The sequence below is a fragment of the Pseudophryne corroboree genome, chromosome 4, assembly GCF_028390025.1.
Source record: "Pseudophryne corroboree isolate aPseCor3 chromosome 4, aPseCor3.hap2, whole genome shotgun sequence".
NCBI classification, from domain to species: domain Eukaryota; kingdom Metazoa; phylum Chordata; class Amphibia; order Anura; family Myobatrachidae; genus Pseudophryne; species Pseudophryne corroboree.
In genome coordinates this window covers 620,437,072-620,455,776 of record NC_086447.1, presented here as the reverse complement: position 1 = coordinate 620,455,776, position 18,705 = coordinate 620,437,072, and the positions used below count along the sequence as shown (strand labels likewise).

General features: G+C 45.0%; 1 long non-coding RNA gene across 3 annotated transcripts in view; it reads left to right on the top strand.

Moving 5' to 3' along the window:
• The first annotated feature begins 390 nt into the window (after positions 1-390).
• The window catches only part of LOC134911648 (uncharacterized), a 60,358-nt gene continuing 42,043 nt past the window's right edge, over positions 391-18,705 (top strand). For all 3 annotated transcript variants that reach the window (XR_010176739.1, XR_010176740.1, XR_010176741.1), the window contains exons 1-4: positions 391-503; positions 1,850-1,999; positions 4,071-4,363; positions 4,462-4,616. This is a non-coding gene — a long non-coding RNA (uncharacterized LOC134911648). The remainder of the gene's footprint in view (positions 504-1,849; positions 2,000-4,070; positions 4,364-4,461; positions 4,617-18,705) is intronic.

The following is an 18,705-nucleotide window of genomic DNA, read 5'->3' as shown; positions in this document are numbered from 1 at the left end:
ATTTTTCTTTTGGTTGTTTTTTGTAAATTATTCCTTTTTCTGAATTCTCCACCTAGAATGTATTTTTGTTAACTCTTTTTTTCCCGCATGCTCCATATTCGAGGAAGTGTCTTTATTAGTATTTGTCTTTATGTTTTTATGTACCATGTGCGCTATTTTTTTTGTATTCTATATGTGGTATTATTAGTATTCAGGTGCCCAGTCCTGTAGATATGACACAGCTGTGCACTTATTCTAGTGCTGTCTGTGCCTTTGTCTAGGGTACTTTAAGGGCTCTAAATATTTATATTGTGCCGCGCTGGTTGCCATGACTACCGTCGGATGCCTCCCACGGTGTCATGCCGGGTCCAGGCGGAAGTGAGCTTTTGCATCACTTCCGCCGCCGGACGCTGCTGGTGGCCGCCGAGATTGTCTCGGAGGGGAACGCAGATACTGCGCCGCTTCCTGTCCTGGCGGCTCCCTTGTGGCTGGAGGTGTTTGAACGGTGGGTGGCCCCACCGCAGGTGAGTTTTGTTTGCTTCATCATCAGGGTTTAAATGGCACACCTGAGACATATGCTGGTTGTCCAGGATGAAGGTGCCACACGAGCACCGAAACGGCTGTTGACTTTCCAGCTTGCAGAGGTGTGCCATTTATATCTCATTGCTGCTGTTGTGCTGCTGCTGTAGCTGTTTGGTATAGCTGTCAGGTACCCCATGTGCATACGTCTGATACCCATCAACATGCCTCTGCTGCACTTTGTTCATATGTGCTTTTGTACTACTTTTTATCACTTATAAAAGTCTTTTTGCATTTAAATGGAGGTGCCGGCCTCTTATTTGGACTATATATATATATATATATATATATATATATATATAGGTGTAGTACTGCTGACCGGCGGTCTCCTGACCGCAGGTCAGCTTGCCGACGCCGGGATACCGGCAGCATACCGATGCCGGGATCCCGGCGGGGAGGGGCGAGTGCAGCAAGCCCCTTGGGGGCTCGCTGCGCTCGCCACGCTGCGGGCTCGGTGGCGACCTGCGGACGCCACGGGTTCTATTCCCACTCTATGGGTGTCGTGGACACCCACGAGTGGAAATAGTCCCTGTTGGTTGGCATGCCGACCGTCGGGATAGTGACCCGTCTGGCTGGTGGAGGAGGTCATGTGACTGTCAGTCAGCTGAATACCACCCATATATATTTGTGTGTGTGTGTGTGTGTGTGTTACATGATTTAACACCACAGAAGGATCCTAATTAATCTAAAATCATTTAATCAGGTTCCTCTCTATTGAGTTTACCCAACTGATGCCTATTGAATAAAAAGTATATGAAGTGTCCATTTAACACGTCTATAAGAGGGTATATATGGTATGTATGGATTTAATTATAATTTTTAGAGAGAAATGTCATCCAGTTAATAATTTTAAATTGTTAAAAATTAGAAACTGACAACACTTCTATGTTAGGTACCTAAATTATTGTAAAGAACTTTTGCTGGGCATCAGAAGAATATTCATTTGTCTACACTAACGTGAATAAATTCACTATCAATTTGAATACTGGTATGTATGGAATGAGATTACCGTAATGATGCTTGGGAACAATGTAAAACATTCCAACATATCACGTAATATACAAATACGATATACTTCTGGATATATGTGTGGATAATAATTGTTGATAATATTTGTTAAACATCCTCTCATTAATTGTATATGTTATATTTATATTTTATGTGTATTGGTCTCATCCTCCTATGATTTATATATGGTAGACATACCATTATGATGGCAATTATGTATATGATGGAATACCGTTATCTACATGAATTTTTTTATATATGTATGTATGTTTTATTTTTTAAGAATTACAGCCCTGAAGAAGTCTACTAAAAGGATTAAATGCATTGGGTCATCTACATAATAACCTGCGAGCCCTGTGAGGCAATCCACCCTATGAGCTCACACCCAGAAGGGTTAGGTGGACACAAATTAACATTGTAACCTCATAAACAGGCAGGTGTTATGTTATAATTATGTATTTAATTGTATTCGATGTGCTGTATCACATGTTATGTGAAAATATTGTATTCCTCTGTTCATAAAATATGAATAAAAAACCTTTTCAAATATTTTAATAATGTTTTAATACATTAATGGTTTAAAAAATATTAGTGTATTCATCATAAGGGTATAATCCTTATAGGATATATTCTCCTTACTACATTTAACAGCGCACCTAAGGTATTTTTTACTACATTTATCTATTCTTTAGTCCTTACTAGCAGGTGACTACCTAAAGGGTGCTGCTTCACAGTTTCTGGCACAGATAATAGGATATATATATATATATATTTATATATATATATATATATATATATATATAAACACAATAGTATCTTTATCTCGCGCCAACCTGGGAGCAGCACAACAGGAGAGATCTTTGTTGGGAGACCTCAAAAGCACACAAGGAAAAACACAAAATTCCCAAGTGCGCTAAAGTGAAACATAATTACACAATTCTTCTGATGTTCGTAGGAATGTAGTAGACTGGAGGATGTTTAACTCTGGGGACCTGTAACAGACACCCCTCACCAAATAGTCACCCAAACAAGAGGCCAACAGGACAATTAGTAAAAAGTTGTTTTAATAACATACATTTGAACATATACATTTTTTTACAGTTCAAAATTAAAATTGTGTCAATAAGTACAATCAAAAAATACACAACCAACACGTTTGTTAGATGGACTTTAGATACTCCCTCACCTTTTACAAGGTGCGAGCTCGAAAGGGAGTATCTTCACAAATTAGGTTGCAATTTTCTGACTGACAAACCCAACGAGTTTCGCCTTATCGACTTCATCAGGGGTGGCTTGCTTGGGGAAAAAGGAAATGATGTTCTATTTGAAAAAAGCTACTAATGTAAATTGAGGAAAATTGTATATATGTGGTATGCAATAAATACCTACCAAATATGAAAAAAAGAACTAATTTGCTCTTGATGAGTTTATATACAGAGGGTCATGACCTAAAAAAATAGATAAATATAAAAGCCCATTCTTAAGTGTATTTTTTGATAGAGCTACTAAGATGTTTTCTATTAATAATATAGATGGTAGCTAAACATACCTCAGGTGTGAAGTTGATCAGAATCTCCTATATCGAGACTTAGTGGATGGAACTCTTATATTGGGACTCCTAATTGGAGCTTGAATGATAATCCTACTTGAAAGTGTATTCTGTTAAAATTGGTGTTTTTTGCAAACTACCTAATGAAAAGGAAAGGGAAATCCAATGTGGACCAGTTTTGAATGCTTTTACCCCCTCTTAATAGTAACTAGACATACCTCAAGTGTAGAATTGATCAGAATCTCCTATAACAAGGCTTAGTGGATGGAGCTCTTATATCGAGGCTCCTAATTGGAATTTAAATGCTGATCCCTCTAAGGAGTGTATTCTGCTAAAATTGGTGTTTTTTACAAACTACCTAATGGGAAAGAAAAGGAAATCCAATGTGGACCAATTTTAAGCAGTTTTACTACCTCTTAATTTCTATTAATTTGGGAAATAACATACCTTAAAACTAATATGACATAATTCCTTATAGAGTCACCTCGGGAACTATTAGTTATAGTCTCTTAGGAGTGTTGACAACCATATGTCGGCGTTTTTGTAAACTGCCTATTATATGAAAAAAACTAAAATAATATAAATATATATAAAAAAGGGATATACCTGTATATATGAAATAATCAAATCTATTATATGCATACCTAAGGTGTGGTATCCAACTCTTATAGTGAAGACTATTTCTAGTTCAAATGTTGATCCATGGGAAAATAAAACTCTGAAAAACCAATGCTGATTTTTAGTGGAAGGTGTGTCAGTCGTTGAAAATCACTTTCAAATATATATAGGTGTACATACCAGGAATTATGTACAACATTGTACGGAGCATTTCCATTAATTAACATAATGTGAACCTATGAATTGGAGTGCCTGTTGAAAAAAACTAAATACTGGAATTTTCTGTATTTTTTTTTAAAATGTGTTTTGGGTTTTTATTTGTCTATTTTTGTGGCAGGAGGTGAAGCTGTGAACTTTGGGAGTAGGAGACAAGGTGCCACGGGCAGCTGGGCAGAGCCAACACAGGGAAAGCAGGGACCTGTGAGCAGGTGCTGCGGCAGGAGGTCCTGACACCCCCAGACAAGTGCTGCAGGGTGACACTGCTGCGACCAGGCCTAGAGCTGCTGCCGCCACAGCCTGACTGCTGACAGCTGACATTGCTGCTGCTGCTGCTAGAGGTGTCTGCTGTATGGGGCCAGGGACTGCTGCTGCATAAGAGAAAAGAATCAGCGGGCGCACAAGGGAAGATAAGTATAAGCTTAATTATATTACTGTTTATGTGACTGTAATGCATTGTTCCCTTTATATATATATATTGTCCCTTTTTTTCTATTTTCATTTTTTCAAAGGTAACAGGGAGTTAGCACATAGCAAAAATGGGGGTAGCCGCGATTGAGGATCTCACTCAATGCGTATCGTGCATGATGCATCACACCTGGAACAACAGTCCGAGCATGGGTACATCTGTGTGAGATGTGAGCGAACAGCTGCCCAAGAAGCCCAGGTGACTGATCTAGAGTGGACCGTTACTTGACTGAGGAGTATTCACAATGTCGAGCAAAGTTTAAATAGAACGGTGGAGGAGTTGCAGGGGGGAACACTGGTAGACGAGGATGACCAGGTAGACAGCTGGGTCACAGTTGCAAGGAAGAAGAGGGGTGGGGGAGACAGGACATCTCCGATCTGCCAAACCCAATTAATTCACCAGACTGAGCGAGGATTCTGGGGATGGCAGTGAGGAAATGATGGAGCCGGAGGAGACTGTTCCCTCCAGCAACCGGAGGAGCGGTCCTTCCGGTACTGATGGGAAAAAAGATAGTGAAGTACCTACTCAGATTGTGGTGGTAGGGGATTCTTTTATCAGGAATACAGGGAAATCTGCTACCAGGACCGTGATCGCTGTACGGTCTGTTGTCTCCTGGGTGCTTGGGTACGGCATATCGCGGACTGGGTAGACAGATTGTTGTGAGGGGCTGTTAAAGACCCGCCGGTCTTGGTGCAAGTCAGCACCAATGACAAAGTTAGTGGTAGGTGGGATGTCCTTAAGAAAGACTATAGGGTATTAGGCAAGAAACTTTAGGCAAGGACATCTAGGGTAATATTCTCTGAAATATTACCAGTGCCACGCACTAGTCCAGGGATACAGAGAGAGATTAGGAAAGTAAATGTGTGGCTTAGAGACTGGTGTAGGAAGGAGGGGTTTGTGTTCTTGTTACACTGGGCAGACTTCTCAGTCAGGCACCATATTTTTTGTCACAATGGATTGCACCTGAATTAGGAGGGGGCTGCGGTGCTGTGGGGCAGGATGGTTAGATGGTTAAAGGAGGTTTTAAACTAGGAGCCTGGGGGGAGGGTTTAGCTAGAAGCTACGGGTCAAACAGTGAGAACAGTAAGGATGGGGGTAGTGAACAAATTGGGGGTGGCAAAGATGGGGAGGGAAAGATCAGCCAGCAAGGGTATTTGCAGGGGTATTGACACAGAAATTACCGACAAAGGTATTGCCCATGGTATCCCTAAATTATTAACTTATGACAATTATGGTTCTACAGTACGGTATATAGAAAATGATGTCCCTTGCAAAAGGGAAAATACCTTCATTGGGGGGGGTTTAGAAAGACCTAATAGGTCGTATAGTAGTAGTAGTAAAGAAGGCAGTATTAAGTATGATGGGGTGCCAAGGGAGGGAGGAGAATAACAGTCGGTAAGAGTAATTCTAGAAATGCACTTGTAAATAAGGATAATATACCATTAAAACAAGCGGGCAGGGGAAATTTTAAGCTAAAATGTATGCTTGCGAATGCAAGAAGCCTATCAGGTAAAATGGGGGAATTGGGATGGCTTGTATAAAAAATCAATATGATTTTATAGGTATTACGGAAACATGGTGGGACGACTCCCACGACTGGGTTACAAATTTGGAGGGATATTCACTTCTCAGGAGGGATAGGTCTACCAAAAGGGGAGGAAGGGTATGTCTCTATGTAAAACCATCTCTAAAACCAAACATAGTAGATGTTTTTTACGAGGGGACTGGAGATAACGTAGAATCACTATGGTTTGTGATCACAGCGGGGGCATTGAATAAAAAAAAACTAGTCATTGGCACGTGTTACAAACAACCGGATATTAGCGTACATGACGAGGAACAAACTCTTACAGCAAATTGAAAAAGCTGCAGGAATGGGGGACATCCTAGTGATAGGGGATTTCAACTATCCTGATATAAATTGGAGTTACAATTCGTGTGTAAAAGCTAGGAGCAGCAGATTTCTAAACACATTAAAGGATCAGTACTTGTAAAAAATTAGTTGATGACCCAACCAGAGGTAATAATATTCGGTATCCGTTTGGATGGTCGACCATGTTATGGTCGACGGTCATTTGGTCGACCACTATTGGTCGACATTGACATGGTTGACCTGGACATATGGTCGACACATGAAAATGGTCGACACATGAAAAGGTCGACATGAGTTTTTTTAACAAAAATTTATTTTGTGGAACTTTTCCATACTTTATGATCCACGTGGACTAAGATTGAGAATGGTAATCTGTGCCGAGCGCAGCGTTAGCAGAGCGAGGCACCTTGCCCAAAGCATGGCGAGAAGCGAGCCATGCGAGGGGACGCGGTGCACTAATTGGGGTTCCCGGTCACTTTACGCAAAAAACGACACAAAAAAAAAAAAAAAAAAAAACACGTCGACCTTTTCATACGTCGACCTTTCATGTGTCGACCATTTCCATGTGTCGACCATTTGTCCATGTTGACCATGCCAGTGTCGACCAATAGTGGTTGACCTAGTGACTGTCGACCATAACATGGTCGACCATTCATACCGGAACCATAATATTCTGGACCTAGTTATTACCAATAATGTGGACATTATATCTAACATTACAGTTGGGGAGACCTTGGGAAACAGTGATCACTTTATGAACACAGTCGACATTAGTTTCAAGAAACATAGCTAGAAGGGATCGATAAAAACATTAAACCTTAGAAAAGCTAACTTCAATATGCTGAGGCAGGCACTAAACAACATTGACTGGGAAGTTTTGTATCAGGGTAAGGACACTTCGGAAATGTGGGATTCTTTAAAAGGGTTGCTCGATAGCAATATTCACAAATTCATCCCCATGGGCAATAAACGCAGGAGTACTAAACACAAACCAATGTGGCTTAATGAGGAATGCAATAAAAGATGCAAAAAGGTAATGGGGGTCATTCAGAGTTGATTGCTAGCTGCCGTTGTTTGCTGCATAGCAATCCGTAAAAAAAGGCTAATCTGCGCATGCGCATGCACCGCAAAGTGCACGCGCGACATACGGGTACAAAGAGCATCGTGGTTTTGCACAGGTTCTAGCGAAGCTTTCAGTCGCACGGCCGAACACAGGAAGATTGACATGAAGTGGGCATTTCTGGGTGGCAACCGACCGTTTTCAGGAAGTGCTTAGAAAAACGCAGGCGTGTCGGGATAAAATGCAGGCGTGGCTGGGCGAACGCTGGGCGGGTGTGTGACGTCAAAAGCCGTCCCTCCGTCATTAGAATCAATGCACACGAATAGTAAATACAGGGCTGGTCTTGTTTTGCACAAAATTATTTTGCAGGCGCTCTGCTGCACAAGTGTTCGCACTTCTGCAAAGTGAAAATACACTCCCCCGGTGGGCGGCGACAATGCGTTTGCATGGCTGCTAAAAGTAGCCAGCGAGCGATCATCTCGGAATGAGGGCCAACAAGAGCAGCTAAAATTGTAAACGAAAAGCAAATCGCTATAGAGAGTAAAGCCAATACTACAAAGTTTTATAAAAACATAAACGGTAAAAGGTTAAAAAAAGAGAATGTAGGTCCATTAAAATACGAACTGGGATCCTTGATAAATGATGACAAAATAAAAAAAAAGGATAAATTCAACAATTTTTTTATCAGTATTCACCAGGGAGGATCAGAAGGTGATAGTAGTGCATAACGACAGTGAAGGTAATGACTCTCAGCTAGATGCTTTTTTAAGTGAGGAAGTAGTCCTGGAGAGACTAAGCAACATAAAGATTAATAAATCACCGGTCCCAGATGGTTTTCACCCGTGGGTTATTATGGATCTTAGGGCTCAGCTAACAAAACCCTTATACTTGATTTTCTATAGTTCGATTAGATCAGGTATAGTACCGAGGCATTGGCATATAGCTGAGGTAGTGCCATTATTTAAAAAGTGGTCTAAAAATCAACCTGGGAACTATAGACCAGTTAGTATAACCTCTATAGTTGGGAAAATATTGGAAGGAATTTTGAGGGATAGCATAGAGGATTATCTGTGGAATTCTAAGTTTATTAGCAATAGTCAGTATGGGTTTGTGAAGGACAGATTGTGTCAAACTAACCTAATTAGCTTCTATGAGGAAGCGAGCGATAAGCTCGACCAGGGCAAAGCAGTGGATGTGGTCTTTTTAGATTTTGCAAAAGCCTTCAATACAGTGCCTCAGGAGACTGATCATCAAATTAAGGGAACTTGGACTAGGAAATACTTTTTGTACATGGATAGGAAATTTGTTGGATAACAGGGTACAATGAGTAGTGGTTAATGGGATGTTCTCCAGCTGGGCACCAGTAGTCAGCGGAATACCACAAGGGTCCGTAATTGGCCCACTACTGTTCAATATATTTATTAATGATCTAGGAATAGGCCTGGGAAGCACAGTGTCAATCTTTGCAGATGCTACTAAACTGTGTAAGGTAATTAATTCAGAAATCAATGTGGAGTCTCTACAGAATGACTTACTTCAACTTGAAACCTGGGCTTCTAAATGGGGAATGAGATTCAATATTGAAAAATGCAAAGTTATGCACTTTGGGATTAAAAACAAACTTGCGTCCTACACACTTAATAATATAGGAGTAGCAGTAGTGGAAAAAGATTTGCGCGTGCTCATAGATAATAGGCTTAATAACAGTGCACAATGTCAAAATGCAGCAAAGAAGGCAAGAAAAGTCCTTGCATGCATTAAATGGGCTATTGAGACAAGGGACGAAGATGTAATCCTGCCTCTGTATAAATCATTGGTACATCCGCATCTGGAATATTGTGTTAAATTTTGGCCACCATATTATAAAAAATATATCAGGGAGCTCGAAAGAGTTCAAAGGTGCGCTACTAAATTGATTAAAGGGTTAGAGACACTGGAGTATGAGGAAAGGCTTAATAGGTTAAATATGTATTCCCTTGAAAAGAGGAGACATTATTAATATCTTTAGATATGTAAAGGGTATCACTGACCTGAGTTGAGAGTGTTGTGAACTCTGGGTTTCTTCCGGTGTCTGGGAAGAGGAACCGCAACTGGGCCGCAGCAGGGATGGTCGAATGTAAGTTTTCCTCATGCAGGATTAGATCGGCAAACAAGAGGCACGTGTGGACGCTGAAGGTCTCCTGAAAGACAAAGCTTGAAAGGCGTTGATAAATCAGTGAAGAATATCCGATGCTGGAGGCACAAACTGCGCTAAAGTGCTCTGGGTGCTAGGAGACACTGAGGTGTTTGGAGACACTGAGATGATTGGAGGCACTGAGGTGTTTAGAGGTACAGAAGTGCTTGAAGGCGCGGAAGTGCTTGGAGGCACTGAGGTGCTTGGATACACTGAGGTGTTTAGAGGTACAGAAGTGCTTGAAGGCGCAGAGGCACTTGGAGGCACTGAGGTGCTAGGAGGCACGGAGGTGCGTGGAGGCGCTTGGAGGCATGGAGGTGCGTGGAGGTGCATGGGTGCTTGGAGGCACGGAGGTGCGTGGAGGCGCTTGGAGGCACGGAGGTGCGTGGAGGTGCTTTGGTGCTTGGAGGCACAGTAATGCTGGGAGGCACGGAGGTGCGTGGAGGCACTCGGACGCTTGGAGGCACAGTAATGCTGGGAGGCACAGAGGTGCGTGGAGGCACTCGGACGCTTGGAGGCACGGTGATGCTTGGAAACAAGGAGATGCTTGAGAACACATGATTTAGCAGGAACAGGGGAGCTCTGGAGATCACAGTTTCTGACAGCAGAATGATGATACTCAGGCGCCGGGTCTCTGCCCGGCGTCTGACTTTGAATCTCCCGCCCTTGCCTGATTGGCGGAGCGGGCAGGTGATGTCAGTCCTGCTCCGCCTCCATGACCACACTCATGATGGCGGCGCCCTCGCTACGGGAAGCCGCCGAGGAGACACACCGACCCGACGCCGGAACCCGGAGACCGCCGGGGGAGAGAGGCACCGGGTAATCCAAGACACACGCAGGGGCAAGCGCGGGCGCCGCTGCCTGCGACATGTGACAGTACCCCCTCCTCCAGGAGTGGCCCCTGGACACTTTCCGGGCTTAGTTGGATGTCTGGAGTGGAAGACCCGAACCAGTCGGGGAGCCGTTACTTCAGTAGCATTGATCCAACTTCTCTCCTCAGGACCATAACCTTTCCACTCTACCAAGTACTGTAGTTTTTTATGAAGATAACGAGAGTCAAGAATAGCTTTGATTTCAAACTCCGTTCCAGCTTCAGTCACTACAGAAGTTGGCCTAGGGGATGCTGAGTGGAACCGATTCAGAATGCGGGGACAGAGGAGAGAGACATGAAAGGCGTTAGGTATTCGAAGGTGGGAAGGCAATCCTAATTTGCAGACGACCGGGTTCAAGACTTGCAACACTGGGAAAGGACCAATGAACCTTGGGGCAAATTTCATAGTAGGCAATCTCAAACGAAGATTGCGGGTAGAGAGCCATACCTTGTCGCCAACCTTATATTGAGGAGCTGCTCGTCGCTTCCTATCCGCAAAGAATTTATAGCGACCGGAAACTCTCTTGAGATTGGCATGAACTCGACTCCAGATTTGGTTAAAGTGTCGGAGAGTAGAGGCTGCAGCAGGAACTTCTTCTGGTGGACACATGGGTAACTCCGGAACTTGGGGATGAAATCCGTAATTAATAAAGAAAGAAGATTCACCAGACGACGAGTGATATAGATGGTTGTGGGCGAACTCCAAGGCAACAACTCCACCCAGTTATCTTGAGAAGGAGAAAGGTAAACACGGAGAAAGGTCTCTAGATCTTGATTGACGCGTTCAGTTTGCCCATTGGTCTGCGGATGGTAAGCAGATGAAAACTTGAGTTTAATTTGTAGAGCTGAATAGGGGCTCTACAGAACCTTGCTGTAAACTGTACCCCTCGATCCGAGACTATTTCTAGAGGTAACCCGTGCAGGCGGAAGTGCTCCCGGACAAATAACAGAGCCAACTTGGACGCGGATGGTAATCCGGTCAACGGAACAAAATGTGCCATCTTAGAGAATCGGTCAATAATCACCCAAATGGTGTTATGACCCTTAGAGAGAGGTAGTTCAGTAACAAAGTCCATCGAGATATGAGTCCAAGGTCTTTTAGGAATGGACAAGGGATGCAACAACCCTGCAGGCGGCAGACGTGGAATTTTGTGCTGAGCACATTGAGGACACGAATTGACATACTCTTGAACATCCTTTTTCATAGTGTCCCACCAGTACGATCTTCGCAAGAATTCCCACATTTTCTGGACTCCCAGATGACCAGAAAACTTAGAAGTGTGAGCCCACTGCAACAGTCTTGGTCGAAATCTAGCTGGCACCGACATTCTTCCAGGAGGAGGGCCCAACCCAGTGGAAGCTGCAGAAATAGAGACGGGACTGAGGATTAATGCTTTCTCGACTGTATTCTCCTCATCCGAAGCAATTACTGAACGGGATAGGGCATCCGCCTTGGTGTTAAGAGTTCCAGCCCGATACTTAATGATAAAGGAAAATATAGCAAAGAAGAGCGCCCATCTTGCCTGACGGGGATTCAAACATTGGGCCGTCTTGAGGTACAGTAAATTCTTGTGACCCGTAAAAATTGTAATTAAGTGTTTAGCACCTTCCAGAAGATATCTCCATTCTTCTAAAGCAGATTTAATTGCCAGCAGCTCTTTGTCTCCAATGGTGTAATTTAATTTGGCAGGGGAGAACTTGCGGGAATGGAAACCACACGGATGCAATTTCCCATCTGAGGCGTACTGTGAAAGTACGGCACCTATGCCTACCGTGGAAGCATCAACCTCCAGAAAAAATGGTTTTAGGAAATCTGGCTGCTGTAGTACTGGAGCGGACATAAAGGCTACCTTCAGCTGTTTGAACGCTGCTACTGCTTCAGAAGGCCAATAGCTTGGGTCAGCCCCTTTCTTGGTCATAGCAGTAATAGGTGCCACGATAGTAGAGAAACCTCTTATAAATTTTCGATAATAATTTGCGAATCCTAGAAATCGTTGCACTGCTTTCAAGGAAAGAGGTTGAGTCCAATCCCGGATGGCAGAGAGTTTCTCCGGATCCATACGCAACTCAGTTCCAGAAATAATGTAGCCCAAAAATGGAATAGAAGAAACCTCAAAGGTGCACTTGGAGATTTTGCCATAAAGATGGTTCTCGCGCAACCGAAGGAGTACTTCCTTAACTTGTAGTCGGTGCTCAGAAAGATTCTTCGAAAATATCAGAATGTCATCCAAATATACTACTACATTCAGGTACAACATGTCCCGAAAGACTTCATTAATGAATCCCTGGAAGACGGCAGGGGCGTTGCTGAGGCCAAACGGCATTACCAGGTACTCGTAATGCCCATCTCTAGTATTGAAGGCCGTCTTCCATTCATCTCCTTGTCGGATACGTATCAGGTTATATGCTCCTCTTAAGTCAAGCTTAGTAAATACTCGAGCTCCCCGCACTCTATCAAAAAGCTCTGTGATGAGCGGCAGAGGATACTTGTTCTTAATGGTGACTTCATTCAGACCACGATAGTCTATACATGATCTCAGGCCTCCATCTTTTTTCTTAAAGAAAAAAAAACCAGCTCCCGCTGGAGAAGTGGAGGGACGGATGAATCCCTTCTGCAAATTAGACTTAATGTACTCTGTCATAGCTTGTGTCTCCGGAACCGACAAAGGATAAGTGCGACCTCGGGGTGGCATTTTTCCCGGAATAAGCTCAATAGGACAGTCCCAGGGCCTATGTGGAGGTAATTTATCTGCCGCCTGTTCTGAAAAGACATCTGAAAATTCTCGATAAGCCTCTGGAATAGACTCCACGTCCGACTTGGCCGATGCACGGAGTGGAAAGACAGGAGTAAGACAATTCAATTGACAGAAAGGACTCCAAGAAATTATTTGTGTCGACCTCCAGTCGACATGAGGGTTGTGAAGCCTGAGCCAGGGAAGACCCAAAACGAGATCATGAGACATCTCCTGAATTACAAGGAACTCTAGTTGTTCTCGGTGCAAAGCTCCCACTTGTAGCTTAATTGACTCAGACTGACTTGTAATCAAGGCGTTAGGAATTTGGACACCGTTAATAGCTGTTATCGTAATAGGTCGTTCGACCAACTGTAACTTCAAGCCCAAACTCTGGGCGCAGGAGAGAGAAATAAAATTCCCCGCAGCTCCTGAATCCAATAGAGCCTTAACAGTTTTGACTTCTGTTTCTGTAAACAAAGATACTGAGAGTAAACAGTCCACTACTGGAGAAGATTGAGAAACCACACCCAGCTTGACTTCCCCGGAACAGGCTAGGACTGCCCGTTTCCCGGGCGAGACTTGCAAAACTTGAGGAAGTGATCCGCGGCTCCACAGTAGAGGCAGAGTCTACCCTCACGCCGATGCTGACGCTCTTCTGGAGATAGCCGAGACCGATTAATCTGCATGGGTTCGTCTGGATTTGAAGTAACCGTTTGTTTTGACGGAAGAGCCCGGAATCTGGATCGATCAGACCGAGTACATTCGCCGCCTCGTTCCTGCATGCGGAGATCCACTTTCACACAGAGTGAGATCAACTGTTCCAAAGAATCTGGCAAATTCCTTGTAATCAGTTCGTCCTTAAGACGGTCGGACAGCCCGTTCCAGAAAGCGGCCCGTAGGGCGTCATTATTCCAGCGCAGTTCGGAGGCTATGGTCTGAAAATGAATCACATACTGTCCTACTGAACGGGAGCCTTGTCGGACTCGGAGTAAATCTGAAGAGGCGGTCATTCTGCCAGGCTCATCAAAGATCCTGCGGAAAGATGCGATGAAATCGGTGTAGCTGGAAACCAAAGGATCAGATCGCTCCCATAACGGAGACACCCATTCCAGTGCTGAGCCCTCAAGCAAGGAAATAATGTATGCTACTTTGGACCGATCCGTGGGGAAGTTGTGTGCGAGGAGTTCAAACTGTACCTCGCACTGGTTAAGAAAACCACGGCAATTCTTCGGATTGCCGCTGTAGCGAGAGGGAGTGGGGAGCTGAAGACGTGACCTGGTTCCGGACACGGCGTGAACATTATCGGGAGCAACTGCTGGAGCGGGCGTCGGAGCTGGAGCCGGAACTACTGAAGCCAGGGATGCCTGAATTTGATCCAGCCGGCCGGATAGTTCCTGGAGATACCGCATCACCTGGCTTTGCGCCGCCTCTTGACTCTGAACACGGGAAGCCAGGTCCTGAATGGCACTCGTCTCTGGGTTCCGATTCCCCGGGTCCATGTGGCGCCTGAGTATACTATCACTGACCTGAGTTGAGAGTGTTGTAGACTCTGGTCGAATGTAAGTTTTCCTCATGCAGGATTAGATCGGCAAACAGGAGGCACGTGTGGGCGCTGAAGGTCTCCTGAAAGACAAAGCTTGAAAGGCGTTGATAAATCAGTGAAGAATATCCGATGCTGGAGGCACAAACTGCGCTAAAGTGCTCTGGGTGCTAGGAGACACTGAGGTGTTTGGAGACACTGAGATGATTGGAGGCACTGAGGTGTTTAGAGGTACAGAAGTGCTTGAAGGCGCGGAAGCGCTTGGAGGCACTGAGGTGCTCGGATACACTGAGGTGTTTAGAGGTACAGAAGTGCTTGAAGGCGCGGAGGCGCTTGGAGGCATGGAGGTGCATGGAGGCACTTGGGCGCTTGGAGGCACGGAGGAGCGTGGAGGTGCTTGGGTGCTTGGAGGCACGGAGGTGCGTGGAGGCGCTTGGAGGCACGGAGGTGCGTGGAGGTGCTTGGGTGCTTGGAGGCACAGTAATGCTGGGAGGCACGGAGGTGCGTGGAGGCACTCGGACGCTTGGAGGCACAGTAATGCTGGGAGGCACGGAGGTGCGTGGAGGCACTCGGACACTTGGAGGCACGGTGATGCTTGGAAACAAAGAGATGCTTGAGAACACAGGATTTAGCAGGAACAGGGGAGCTCTGGAGATCACAGTTTCTGACAGCAGAATGATGATACTCAGGCGCCGGGTCTCTGCCCGGCATCTGACTTTGAATCTCCCGCCCTTGCCTGATTGGCGGAGTGGGCAGGTGACGTCAGTCCTGCTCCGCCTCCATGACCACACTCATTATGGCGGCGCCCTCGCTCTGGGAAGCCGCCGAGGAGACACACCGACCCGACGCCGGTACTTGGAGACCGCCGGGGGAGAGAGGCGCCGGGTAATCCAAGACACACACAGGGTCAAGCGCGGGCGCCGCTGCCTGCGACGTGTGACAAAGGTTCAATACAAAGAGTTAGCAGGGGATTTGTTAATTAATAAAACTCTGTATAGGACACATGGGCACTCACTGAGGCTAGAAGAGAGAAAATTCCGTACATAACGTAGGAAAGGATTCTTCACTGTAAGGGCAAAAACGATTTGGAACTCCCTTCCGGAGAAGATAATAATGGTGGACTCTTTAAATTAAATTAAAAATTGATTGATTTTCTAGCTGAAAAAGGTATAGAAGGCTATAGTATTTAATGTATTGACATTATGTATATGGGAGTGATACGAAATATACTGTAGTTGTCAATATGTATGAAACCATTAATTCGGCTGGTGCATTATAATGTGCACTGTTTAATACAGATACAGGTTGAACCCGATGGGCATTTTGCCTCTTTTCAACCTCATTAACTATGTTACTATGTTACTATGTTACTATGTAATATATGTGCTAGCAGTATATCCGCATCGGCAGCAGTGCTGTCTACCACAGCCGACATGGTGAACCTGGGACTCAGCATTAGTCTTCACTCTCCGAATCTTCCCCCATACTCCTGGGAATCTAGCTAATGAGAGACTTGTGGCAGGCTTAGGAGAGTAAAGCCTAATGCTGAGTCCGGAGTTCTGCATTGTGGCTGTAGTATACAGCACCACTGCCTATCCGGATACACTTCAGCACATATAATACATACACATGTATGGTTATATGTGCTTAGCAGCCCCCCTGCAGCTACCACTGGTTATTACCGATAAATCCCTTTCTCAGATTCCAAAGGGGACACTGGAGCGATTACACTGGGGTATAGATGGTGGATGAATATAGCCTGGCACTTTAAATGTATTTAGATGTGTAGAAGGCTCCACCCCCTCTATGTCCCATCAGCCCCAGTATAGAGAAAATGATCCCAAGTAGAGATGGAGAGCATAGGCAATAGGGAAAGAAAACATGGAGGAGTAACCAACAGTAAGGTGGTCCAATGTCCAAAACAGAACAATATATAAAGTAAATCAACATACTGCAGACAGCAACAGACAGTCATACAACCAGAACAGCAAAACAATGGCAGGTAATGCAGTGCTGGGTGGGTGTCAAGTGTCCCCTATCAAACTGTAGAAAGGGATTTATCGGTAAGTACCAAAATCCTGTTTTCTTCTTCATCCACTAGGGGACGCTGGAGTGATTACACTGGGGACATGCCAAACCCTGTGGCCAAACTAAGGGCATTTTAACAGAGGAGGGGGCCTGTATCCATTCTCTGGGTGGGCCTCCTCTCTACAGCACAGTAGGCTCTGGTATTGTCTACAGCACATGCGCAGGTCTCCGGAAACATGGCACCGCTAATTTCACTACTGCCCATTATAGAAATGCCAATCAGCCCCACTCTGTGTTCGAGGCTGAAAACTTGTCAAAATTGTATAACTATACAAAAGTGTGTTCTGTGGACCAGTTGGCCGCTTAGTAGAGCTGCAACACAGATGCACATCTGTGCACATCAAAAGACGTACCAACTAAATGCGGGGAATGCGCTGAGATGGAACCAGGTGTAGACTGAGCACTGGCCATGTAAGCCTGATGAATAACCAGACAATCGACCTGGCCAGCATCTTTGAATACACAAGGGCATCCAATCTGCATAGGGCTGCTACTGAGCCAACATAGATACTGTACAAATAGCCTGAACCACATCCAGTGAATGGAAAGGTGCATTGTCACATGACAATACTGGGACTGCTATAGGCTGGTTGATGTGGAAGGCTGAGACCACCTTGGGCATAAATGCCAGCTTTGTACATTGTACTGCTCGATTATCATGGATTATGAGATATAGGGAGCAACAGAGTATTTCCACAAGTACCAACACCCTCAAATCTGAAGCCAAAGCCATCAGGGGTACAGTCTTCCAGGACAGGTACATGAAGTCAACATCTTCTAAAGGCTCAAACACTGCTGATTCGATGAAGGTCAACACCAGGTTCAGATCTCAAGGACTCATGTGGCACAAAAGGTGGATGGACCGAAAGGACCCCCTGAAGGAAAGCCTGAAGTACTGGAAGCAGAGCCAAGCAAAGCTGAAAGAAGATGGACAGGGTAGAAACTTGTACCTTCAGGGACCACAAATGAATACCAGCATCCAGCCCCACCTGCAGGAAAAGATAAAGGCAGAATAGCAAGAAAGAAGTAGTGGAGAAACCACGCCCTTCACACCACATTACGTAAGGCATCCAAATACAATGGAAGTGAGCCGACGTCACTGGCTTCTGAGCCCGTAGCATTGTGGGAATCACTGCATCTGGGAAACCCTTGCATTTTAAGATTGCAGGCTCAACAACCATGGTGCTAAATGGGGCTGCAGTATGTCAGGATCCACAAATGGAAGCAGGTGAAGAAAATCCAGCCTGAGGGGCACAACCATGGGTTGTCTGCAAGAAGCAGCTGAAGATCCGAGTACCATACTCACAATACCAATACAGAGCCACCAGGATGATGCAAGAACTTTGAGCACTTGCATCAGAAAAGGAAAAAATGTGGGAACAGGTAAACAAGATGGTACCACCATGGAACCATAAGAGCTTTGACGACCTCTGCTCCTGTGTTCCAGAGAAATACCTCTGCAACTAGTGATTCTGACAAGAGGAGATCTGAAGGTCTAGCTGAAGACTGCCCCAATGCCGGACCAGTTGTTGGAAATACCTTGGGATGAAGGGCTCATTACCTGGGCTGAAGATTTTAGCAACTGAGATAGTACACCTCCCAGTTCTCAACACCTGGTATGAAAATTACAGAGATGGCCACGGTGTGTCTTTCAGTACACTGTAGGATGTGACTGGTCTCCCTCATGACAATACAACTCCATATTCTCCCTTGCCAATTGAGGAATGCCATGGGCATGGAGTTGTCCAATTGCAGGCGGATTGGCAGACTTTCCAGAAGACACTGCTTGGTTGGCATTGTAGGCCACCCTGAGTTCCAGCACATTGATGGGTGGAAGCACCTACTGGCATGACCATCAACCCTGAAGTGGCTGTCCACCACCACTACACACAAGCAGCATAGGCTGGCATCCATGGTCAGGAGGAACCAATTCCAAATGACAAAGTG